At 44.3% G+C, this 11,801-nt stretch overlaps 1 long non-coding RNA gene across 1 annotated transcript; it reads left to right on the top strand.

The window, feature by feature from the left end:
* The first annotated feature begins 261 nt into the window (after positions 1-261).
* On the top strand, positions 262-10,847 carry LOC126522270 (uncharacterized). Its single transcript, XR_011894974.1, has 4 exons — positions 262-1,231; positions 2,523-2,609; positions 8,727-8,940; positions 10,669-10,847. It is a non-coding gene; the product is annotated as an uncharacterized lncRNA (long non-coding RNA).
* Positions 10,848-11,801: the final 954 nt, after the last annotated feature.

Consider the following 11,801-nt stretch of genomic DNA (forward strand, 5'->3'; position numbering starts at 1 on the left):
GGCCGCACGATAAATACAGAAGGCATGGACGACAGGAGAGCAATACGCACACATTCACCACACCAACACGAAAGCAATGAGGATGACACAGGTGTAACCCGCGCCACACGAGCGATTAATCCTCGTAGATTTGATGCTTTCTGACTGAATAAGTTACAACGCGCACGGAAACATCGCACACTTGACGTGTACCTCCGAGATCATGTCAACAATTTCTAATGCTACAGTAGAGGGTGACGACAGCAACAAGTCGTTTAAAACGAAGTGACGGCGCAGGTAGCACGGGCCAATGCACAGGCAGTAGCGCAAGGCGTCGTGGGTGGGCATGGATGGGCTTCAAAACAGCTGAAAGTAGGTGGCAAACTTTCCGGAAGGGAGCAATGGGAGACTTGGCTCGCCAGCCTCGACCAGGCACGGCGGACCGCGCAAGCCAGTGTAGTTCTGGGCTAGGGGTTCCACCCCCTCGCTTTCCACATCTATATTTTTTCTTTTTTACTATACCTTTTTATATATATTTGTTCAAATCACAGCCCAGAGAAGGCTTTCTAAGAATGGCATATGCGAATCTTGAAGGCCATCTTTTTACTGCCCGCATGCGGCGGAAGCTACTGGAAATCGAAAATACGTCATAGAATTTTTTTTCTGCGCTAAAGTACAGCGAATAATATAAACTGTGCGATGGTTGTTTATGTATTGCAACACCTATATGTAGTTGGGCGCAACAAGGCACAAAGCGAGTATGTGCTGGTTATTATTTTAGTCATCGCGGAGGCCAAACAAACTCCCAATTTCACAGGTAGCGCCACCCACCACCCTGTTTCAAAGAGGTTGCTCATAGTGTCCATCCACCAATCTTGTTCCCTTGTTTACATGTGCTGTCGGTCGTACGAGTTGCTACGATGTGTTTGTTTGATCGTGTTTTTGCGTTTGCTGTATTGAATTGTGACTTAGTTCGCGTGCACAACAGTGCCAGAAGATAGCTTGTGTCTCGCAGCAAACTCGCGGTATGCGTGGTGCGCCAGGCAAACGTGGACCAACGATTTTCATGCCATGGAGTGCGTTCCCTTTGTCCCTGGTTGTTGTGGAGAGTTCGGTGGACGCCGCAAAGAAATGGTGCGCAGTATTGCGCGTTCCGCAGGTCGTCCACTACGCAACGGCATGTATGCGGGAATAACTTCGCAGCTCTGGCAACTTGGAGGGCGCTTTTCGACCGCATCGTGCCATTTAAAAGGTGAGTACAGGCATGCTGTGCTTGCTTCTCGTGTGTGCATAGAGTGCCTTGCGAGCGTGGAAATCGAACTCCCGCGACGACACCGACTGTGCCGATGCTTGCTGAGCGTTGGCTGACATAATTTGCTTGCGCAAGTTTTTTGGCTTAATGCTAAATTGAAAATCTTGGTGATCGTTTACTTCCGGTGAGAGCGATTAGGTTCGGCAACAGTCCTCATTTGCACGAGCTGCCACTTTTCTGCTGAAGTTGGATAATAAATACTCATCTGCCGCTTTACCTATTCTTACTGGAATGACGTTTCCTCTCTTACTTATGCTTCGAGGTTGTAAATAATCTGTTACAGGGAAAACTTATAAACACCATGCAAGTGATCTTGCGCGCGACAGCGACGCGATGTAGATTGCTGTCGCGCTCGCTCGTTCCCTACAAGTCGTACCCCATGCGAGCGATCTTGCGCGTGACAGAGACGCGATGTAGATGGCTGTCGCGCTAGCTCGTTCCGTACAAGTCGTACCCTATGCGAGCGACAACATTGAGAGCCGTCTACCCGGTGTTGCCGGTATGAGGGCAGCAAATAGGCGCCAAAAGTGTGCTTTATTAATTTAGGTTGCTGTGTTTTACTCAAAGGAGCAGCGTAAAACATTTCTTTAAAATCTTGCAGTTGGTTCTTAACCTTGCACGTATCAAAATAGTCGTTTGCTTGTTCCGTGTAACAAGCGGTAGTACTCTACTGATGCACATCCAGTTCCGGCTTAGCGCTATTGTCTGTTCGCTCATAGCACTTCTGGGCGACGAGCGACGAATTCTAGATTTCCAGAACCAGGCGACAAGAACGAGCGCTATGTTCGCGCGACGGCCCGTTTTCTCGCTCAAAGCCGTCGCTGTCGCGCACAAAATCTCCCTCATAGGGTTCGGGCAAAAAAATTTAAGCAATTACGGCTTGCTACTACTACAGCTTACGTTTTGAGATAAGGTGTTTTGACATTACTTTGACATAACTAGACATGACAAGGGAAAGTTGCCTTAACTAAGTGATAGAAAAAGAATGAATTGTTACGTGAACAAACATTTGTTGTAATGTACTGTAGCTGTATGTCTTAAAATTTTTATTGTCATGAAGAGGTCCCTATTATCGCAATATTCATCAGTAACTTCGACCTTGTGCTCTGTTCCCACCCTGCAGTGGTACAAACATTGTTTCTGTGACTGTTTAGGTGCTCCTTGCATGTGTTCACAATGTGACTTCTTTAAAGTGCCACTGCTATAAGTTAACACAGAACCTATCTTGCAGTGGCAAGGCCGTGACCAACAACAGTGTCCACGTCAGGGAGGAGCTATGGTTGCAGCAGCACTGTGTGTAATCGGATGGTCTGGTCAGGTATGACTGAAGTGTATGTGTTTGCAAAAGTAAGATCTCGGTACCATTCGTCAATAAGTTTATGGACATATTACTCAGCACTGCTTACTGAATAGGCTAAATATCTGCTCAGCTTTATTCAACTTGCTGCTTATTTGTGTTTGTAGACATTATGTACACATTACCTTGTTCACTTTAAAACTCGACCTAACATGTCTTGAGGTTTATTTTTTCTTGCATCAATCACTTGGCTGTGCGTTACATTTTATTTTGCTTAGTACACATTAAATCTACCTCTTGCTATTTTGTTTTATTGATTTGAAACTTTCCTGTGTTATACCTTTTGTATCCACTTTTTTTTCGTTTAGGCTACACGCTTGTGCAGTTTCTGCACACGTAAGGATTAAAAGTGTAATGGGCCAAGTATGTCACAGGTCTGAGCATGTAGCATGCTTACCATTGTTTAACATTGGTATTTACAATTATTGTGATGGTTACTTTCACGAACAAGACTAATTGAAAAAAGTGGGACATTGCACTAGACTTCTACTTACAAGCTTTGCCACCATATGCTCAAAAATATGTGCAGACAGATGCATAAATATATGTGCCACGTGGGAGGAAACCAAATGCGCAACGAAGCCAATACTGCCCACAACAAGCCATTACAAAGCATTCAGCAGGTTCTTCTCAAGGTACAACAAACACTCCTTTATCAGTGAGTTCCAGTGAAGGAGTGCTTACACATTCATCAGCAGCCTTTGAAATATTTGAAACACCAAATATTTCCTTATCTAACTGCCTGGCAAACCGTCTGAGCACTTGCTTGTTTTGAAAACACAGGTAGCATTTACGAGCACATCTTCGGCAGTGGTCAGCCAAATGGGCAGTGCCTGCTAGAGCGTTTACAGCGTTCCGGTGCACCCTAAGCCTCTCATTCAAGAACGTGCCCTTTTGTCCAATACAGCACTTTCTACAGGGAAGTGAAATATTGTATACCACCCCAACATTGCAGTTAAAAAAGTGGGTGACATGCTCCTTAGTGCATGTACCCTGATGCCCGGCGTTGCTTACGAACCTGCACATTATTGCGAGGTCTAGTGGCGCTGAAGAAAACACCTACACTGCACTGGTTTGCCACTTTGTTTAGGTGGTGGGACACCCCTTGTATATATGGCACAGCCGCAGGGCGCCCACTGGGACGTGCGTTATTGCACCGAGCAGCTGCCAGATTTGTTTTTACATCTTTAATGAGGCTCCCAGTAATTGACACCAAGGCGTTATCGAGATACCCGGCCCTACATAAATGGCTCGCTTGTTGCTGAGCGCTGCAGGAAACCTGCTGCACAAGATTTAACCAGAACAGCTTTCGGGCAGCTAGGAGCTATGCATCTTAACATGGAGTATGCCAAACGGTAGTCGAGCAAGGGCTTCTTTTTCCTAAGAGAGTATATATAATAAAGGAAAGTAGGATTTAAAATTATACGAATATCGAATGATTGCAGGCGATCATCTTCTGGCAACTCATGTGTGAACTTGAGTCCTACTGAACACTGTTCGAAAACACCCACAATGTTTTGAACAGCAAAGCCAGCACAACAAGAAAGTCATTGGCACTACCACATTGCCCATTAACACATGTCCCAGTGGTGGCCGTGCACCTCTGCCATACATACAAAGGCTGTCCCACCGCCTAGAAGAAAGGTGGCGAACAAGTTTGGTGTAGGCATTTTTTTAGCACCGCTAATGCTCACAAGAATATGCAAGTTCGTAAACATCGGCGAGCGTCAAGGTACATGCACTAAGGAGCATGTTACCCGCTTTGTTAACTGAAATGTAGTGGTGGCATATTACATTGCACTTCCCTGTGGAAAGTGGTATATTAAACAAACAGGTGTCTGAATGAGTGGCTTGGGGAGTACCGGAACGCTGTAAATGCCCTCACAGGCGCTGGCTACTTGGCTGATCACTGCTGAAGTACCCATAAATGCTCGCCGTGTTTTCATAACACACAAGTGCTCAGTCAGTTTGCCAGGCAGTAAGATAGGGAAATGTTTGAGGTGTTTTGCATTTCGAAAGCTGCTGGTGAATGCATAGGCACTCCATCACTGGTACTAGCTGATAAATAAGTGTTGTGTCTTCAGAAGAATCTGGTGAATGCTTTGTAATGGCTTCTTGTGGATGCTTATCAGCTTCTATGTGCATTTGGCTGTCCCCTATGTGGTACATTCGTTTATGCATCTGTCTGCACATTAATTGAGCATGCGGTGGCCTGTTTGCATGTTTCTTCTGAATAAAGCTTGTCAGTTGAAGTCTACCGCTTTGGCTAGTCCGACCTTCATTCCGTTCGCCTTGTTTGTGCTAGTAACTATGTCACAGGAGCTGTGTCAACGCCAACTAGCCCAACCTCCTGCATTAATTTCACAATTATTTCTCAAGTTCCCAGAACAATGGACACTAGTTTGGATTTTTTAAAATGGTACATGAAGGCCAGTATTCACTGTGCTGTAAGTACTACAGCAGGGAGGAGTTTTCTAGTAAGCTTTCTTTCTTTCTCAACATTTTTTTTATATTCTTAAGCTATACCCATTCATGCAAGTAGGCATTGTGGCAAAGTCTGTGTCCAGTTGCATCCTTTTTGACTTTCTCTCTATACTGCATAGACCACATAGTTGGTACATAGTTCAGTCTATTGATGCACTATCATTAAGTAAGCATGCAATTTTGCACATGCAAGATTGCCTGCTTGCTATTGCTAAAGCATTTGCTGGTTATTGCTATCTTGCTCATCAACTGAACTTGATATCAACAGCACCACACAGAACATCTGCTTGGCAGTGGTGTAATTTTAATAGTGATTATCAGCCAACAAGCTCTCAGTCTACAGCTGTCAAGAAATAGTTCTATTACTTTGGGTCTCTCCACATATTTGGTCAGCACAGTGGGCAGTTTTCCATTTATTCTGCTTGGTGCTGTTCAGGTGAGAATATTTTCAACTAGCAAGTCCAAAGTGTAATGCTTCAAAAGCCTTTGATTACTGGGCAAATGAATTGAAAGCATTGTATGTAATCCAAAAAGTATTTTTCACAAAATACTAGTGTCAAGAACAAGCATCATATGCACTGCAACTCATGGTTTTGTGTTGGTATGCAGGTATCTCAAGCTAAGGGTGCTTGTGCATGTATTTTCCACATATTAGCTAATGCTTTAGCTACATGAAACTGCCTATGTTGTGGCTGCTGAAGTCAAATTTGTGGTTGATGAACCTGCTTGTTTTTGCTGTGCACTTACATTTCTGTTTTGTCTTAAGGGTTGTAGCCATGTGACAACTGATGCATTGCAGCAATGTCAAAGGTAGCTTACACCCGTTATTGCTACAGTGTGCCAACAGACACCTGTCACCGTATTTGTGCATTTTCTGAGAACCAGCCGTATCCTCTAGGTGAAATTTGTAGTGTCGTATTGAGTTTGCCAGTCAGTTCATATAACTCTTGACAAAATTTACACAGTGAAGGAAGGGAGACCATACAACATGACCAGTGATGACTGAATATTTTGATAGAAGGAATGAAAATAACACTGAATATGTGCTTATATTGTGTACAAGTTCCTTCAGAAGGAAAATGTGAGTTGTAATACAAAGGCAAGAAATCACAACAAACAGTATTTGCGTAAAAAAAGGTGAATAGTCAAAGACTAATTTCTATCCCTTGTCATCTAGAAAGGACGCCTTTTTTCATGCATTCATAATGGGGGCTTGCTCACACGTCTCATCTTGTGGTATGCCTCTCTGATTTCGCTTGTCGATTGTTCACCGTGGATGGAATCAGATAAACTAATTTAATCTGGACTAAAGCCCTATTGCGGCAATGCGCGGCCAAGTCAGACGAGCATGCTGGTCTTCTCAGTAAAATGTGGTGATTTCTTTGGTACATATTTAGTTCCTGGCCTGTCAGGTTTCTAACATTTGACCACACGTGATTGGAATGCAGTACACTGCCCCTAACACGCACTAGACATATTTGGTGGTATGTTTAACCAAGCGAACCTCGCTTGCCTGCTCGCTTTTCTCAGTTCACTTATGGACTGTGCTGCATACTTGCCTACTTTATTTTTTCGCTGGAAATATGTGTGCATAGCATTCCACAAGCGCATTGAGAAAGACATCCAGGCAAGGGAGATTTTTATAAATTACCACTAAATATGTCTTGTGTCCGTCATTAGTAGTGTAGTCTATGCCTCTGTTCATGTGTATGTTTGGTCAAATGTACAGGGTCGTCAACTCTTGGCACGAACACGACTCAGTGTGACCACGCCTCGCGGAGTGCCAGCATGCATGGCGCAGGGGGGATGTGGAGCTTCGTGTCATCTGCTAAAGTGCGGGAGCACGCCATGCTTTAGCGGATGACACACGACATGAAGTCCCACCTGTAAGCCCCTGTGCGCCTGCGCCGCTTAGCTTTGTTGCACAGCCATGCCATGCGCGCTGGCAATCCGCGGAGTTCGGCCACTCTGCACCATCTTCGTACTAAGAATGGACGGTCTTGCACATGGGGCAGACTGGCCGGTGCATCAGCATGTGCCCAGGAGAGCACCATTATTCACTCAAGGGACAAGCATGCTCGTCCCAGTTGACAATGCATTGACACAACTGGTGATGCACGCCACATTTAGATTGTTCATCTGTTTTGTTTACTTAAGGCAACCGATTGATCAACAATATCACTGAGGCATACCATTTAAGAAAGAGGGACATCTGTCAGCCAGTGCTCATTATGATTGCATTACAAAGAGGAATACTCTCTAAATGAAACGGAATAGTGATAACTCCGTGCTTATTTGTTCTATTTTTATGCAAGTACTGTTTATCATGATTTTGTACATTTGTATTGCAACTTGAGCCCTTTGTCTTAAATGATCGCTTGTGCAGTGCAAGGGCACACGCAGTATAAATATCTTAAATTTTTGCTTCAAAATTATTGTTCGATTGGTAGCTTTTGTGTCTTGTCTTCTTTCTGTCCCTTGTATCAATCAAAAGGTAAACGTTAATGTACACCAACTTTCTTAATTACTTGCCCGTCAGTGTTGATAAACATGACATGTTGTTTTGAGCCTGAATATTCTTACCATTTCTCATTTCCGATCAGCATAGTGCTACTCCTATGGCTTTTTATAAAGCGTGCTAATATGTACTTCTGATTAATGCAAAAGTTAGTTCTAGTTGGTGGTAGCTGAACTTGGACATCATGACAAGTGCAAGGGCACACACACACACAAAGAGACACAGACTGAACGGGCGCTAGACATCAACTGAAGGGCTTAATGACAAAAAACAGCAACGCACATATTGCGCAAAAACCTACAGAAAGATGTAGAAGGTGCAATTGTCACTAAAGAGAATTCCACTGCCGCTGTACTAGCGCTGTACTGTTTCAACAAACATTTCAAACCTGGTCGCAGTAAAAGAAGCGTGCACACCGAGCTCTGAAGTTTGAAGTTGTGACGGGACTTGGCGCATTCGTCGCTGCAGTTTAGTCATGACAAAAATATAACTGCTGAGATGAGTGAGTGGTGCGAGTGGTTTTCAGAGCCCACAAGGGAATTCACTTGTTTTCAACCATGCAAGGGTAATCATACTTTGAAGGCATGTCTCCAGTGTTCTTTAGAACAAGGCCATGTAGTGTGTGATGGTGGTGGCCTTTGGAGACTGGCACGCGTAGGTCTCTAGGTAACATGTGCTGCACTGTTCTGCGTGTGACACTGCAATCTTGGAGGCCTAGACGTCACTCGTTCTTGCACTGTTCTCTGCATGATGGTGCGCTTATTTGAATCAATTGTTTTGCTTTCTCTGTTATTTCATTATTGCAAGGTTAGACTGTACGAAATATGAGTGTTTGCTGCCCTTAAAATTGGAAAATTTTATTAGTTTAATCCTTTACACAAAAATGAATTTCTTGGTGAGGTTGGTTTTAACCCCATTTTTTTTTAAAACTTGTTCGAGGGGCAGAAATTGGAAATTATAGAGTTGCATCAGAAATTTATGGACCTAATTAACCTATATCATATTGTTTTATAGAAGTGTGTTTTAGTGTTAGGAATACTGCTCAGGAAAAAAAAAACACTTCATATCTATTGCAGGTGCAGATTGGTGTGGGATTTGTGATGCCACTCAACAAGTGGCATTACATATTCAAGTCTGCTTCCGACGGAAAGTGCACATTAGAGGTGACATGGCACCTGTGGACAACAGTGCAAGCAGGTGAAAGCAGCCTGACTGGACAGGCCTGCCGGACAATGTGCCGCGCATCTGGGAAGCTTCCGGCAACACCGGAGAAAGTGGCTGCTTTGAAGAGTAAGTCAACAGTCACCTCATTTAAGAAAGATAACTGCATATCTACAAGTTATCTGAATGAGTTAGCATTGCATGATGTATACAGAGCTACAAGAAATGCCAAAGCAAGAATGAGGCAAGTGCCTATATGTATATCTTTTTCTTCTGCTGTATATGCACAGTGTCTCGGCGCACAATTTAAATGTCTCTGTGGGTATGAAAAGCAGCACAAGATAATTTCGGGATATGGGTTCCCGGCGATAACTGCCCGCATAGTTTCCCCATAATCAGTTTGAATGAAAAACAATCAAGAAAGTCGGGTGGTTACACGAGCGGTTAATTTTGACAGGATCTTGATAGCTTGCATTCACCTGCTGCTCATTGTCTTAACAGCAGTGAACATTTAAGCACCTCATTGTCTTTGAAATTTCTAATGTAGACTTGGCAGGTGTTATTGCAGCTTTTCATGCTGCAGCTTTCATTTCACTTTTTTGAAATAATGCTTCTCAAGAAAATTGGGTTCTAAATTGGATATGGTCTAAAATGGAATTGAGCATTGTCATTGCCTCACATGGCGCACCGCATCATGGCAGAAATATTAAACTTTAATTGAATTCTGAGGCAGTGCATACTTCAATTAGGTATTGTAATTGTGTGTATACAAGGTATACATAAGTTCGCGGTCTGCACTACATTTCACTGCGTAGCGAAGACGCTCCTGTTCTGTGTGACGCTTCTTTCAAGTCTGGGTGTCCTCTACGTCGAGTGCACGCCTTGCTGGCGCGTGTTAATGGGCTCCTTCTACATACATGGTGAACACACTGTTGAGATTCCAGCTCAAAGCGCTCTCTTCAGACTAAGGACGATTCTAATGTTTACACTATCACAGCCCAGCATCTGCATTTTTCTGGCATAGAAATTAAAACCAGCACAGCATGTGCAATACACACTAACGGTGAAATGCTGGGGCAGCAGCGCCGGTCAGGATGGGCAGAGGCGAGCGCCATCTGGTAATGTTGCTTGAAATCCAACGGCACGCATGACAAGACCATAGAAGCTGCAGCGCCCGTAATGTTGGGAGAAGAGGCAAAAAAGCTTCACTTTAAAACATTGGCTGCCATCATTTGCAGCTAAATAAAGCTTGCATGCCAGCCATTATACAGCTTTTACATGAAATCTCTTATGCCGATATGGTAAATGCTAAAGTTACGACTTCCTCACCAACTGCACGAGCAACAAGTAAAGCTAACAAATGATAGAATGGACAAACCAGACAGCTTGCACCTTGCAGCTCTCCTGCATGCGTTAGACAGTGTAGCCAAATTGTGGCTCTCCGAATTTGAGAGGAATTTGGGTGGTCGAAGAGCAGACAAATTATGCAAAATAAGAAGCCAAATATCCACCCCATAAGGCTTTCAGTACAGCTCCCATGTGTCTAAATTTTGCAGTTAAGCCAACCTCCCGATAAGAAGAGGCGTGGCTTTGGCAAAAAAAAACATACAAAAATCCCATGTAAATCTGCAAAACAATGTGATGCATGTGTATGCATTCTCACTGCAAATAAACCTGTGCTGGCTTGCGCCCTGGGTAGCATGTTTGTGTGTAACATTTGCTGCATTTTGTTGTCTGAAACTTTTTTTGAATTGATCTTTCACTTGAAGTGAATAGAGCAGATTTCCTTCATTCACTCATTGCTAGAAATCATTGGAAAAATAATTTACTGGTATATTTATTGCACTCTCCTTTTAGACTGCCTGGAGAAATACATAAGTGACCATCCAATGATGCCACCTGCACCAAATCCGCAGAACCACCTTGCTTCTCTGTGAAAGCACCTTTGGAGCTTTCTTTTACACAAGCAGGACGCCAGGGCAAGCGAGTGAAAAAGTAAATACAGTACAAGTTCAGTGATGCTTTTTCAATAAAGTGTGATGATATGCTACGTAGTATGGTGCTTTACAGATTGATTCTTTCTGGCATGAAAATAGCCGCATCTTGGCTACATGTATATACAGAGTGTACACTTCACAAGACTCAACACCACATAAAGATAGCCCGTCATGAGCTTCCGAATAGCAATGGCTGCTCCTTCAATTCATCACACAACTTGCCTTCGACGTGCTGCGCCCACGATGATATCCAGCCCAGTGCCCACCGTGCAAGCCAGCGCCCACCGTGGCACCCGTCACCCACCATGTCACCCAGCACCCACCATGCCACCCGTCACACAGCATGCCACCCACTACCATAATCCACCATGATGATGGATGATGGATTCCACTATGCCCACCATCGGGCAAATTTTCAATAGGGACATATGAAAGAATCGCGACTTTAAACAACTGTGGCTCTGACAACTTGCGGCATGTATACTTGGCAGTAGTCTTGGCAGTAGCGGCAGTGCTCGCGCATCTGCTCACGCATTCCTTTCTACTTCTACAGGCCATCTTGTTAAGCAAGTTCTTCTCAGAAAACCACCTGATTGCGGCTGGCTCGACTGCACGTGCCATCAAGGAAGCAATCTTGTCAAGCAGCATCTTCACAGAAGACCACAAGGCGGTGCTTGGTTCTCCCGGCATCGCTACATAAAGGCCACCTTCGTCTGCTGTCGACCAGTCTTGGCAGTAGCGGCAGTTCTCGCGCATCTGCTCACGCATTCCTTTCTACTTCTACAGGCCATCTTGTTAAGCAAGTTCTTCTCAGAAGACCACCTGATTGCGGCTGGCTCGACTACACGTGCCACCAAGGAAGCAATCTTGTCAAGCAGCATCTTCACAGAAGACCACCAGGCGGTGCTTGGTTCTCCCGGCATCGCTACATAAAGGCCACCTTCGTCTGCTGTCGACCAGTCTTGGCAGTAGCGGCAGTGCTCGCGCATCTGC

The sequence above is a fragment of the Dermacentor andersoni genome, chromosome 6 (genome assembly GCF_023375885.2).
Source record: "Dermacentor andersoni chromosome 6, qqDerAnde1_hic_scaffold, whole genome shotgun sequence".
NCBI classification, from domain to species: Eukaryota; Metazoa; Arthropoda; class Arachnida; order Ixodida; family Ixodidae; genus Dermacentor; species Dermacentor andersoni.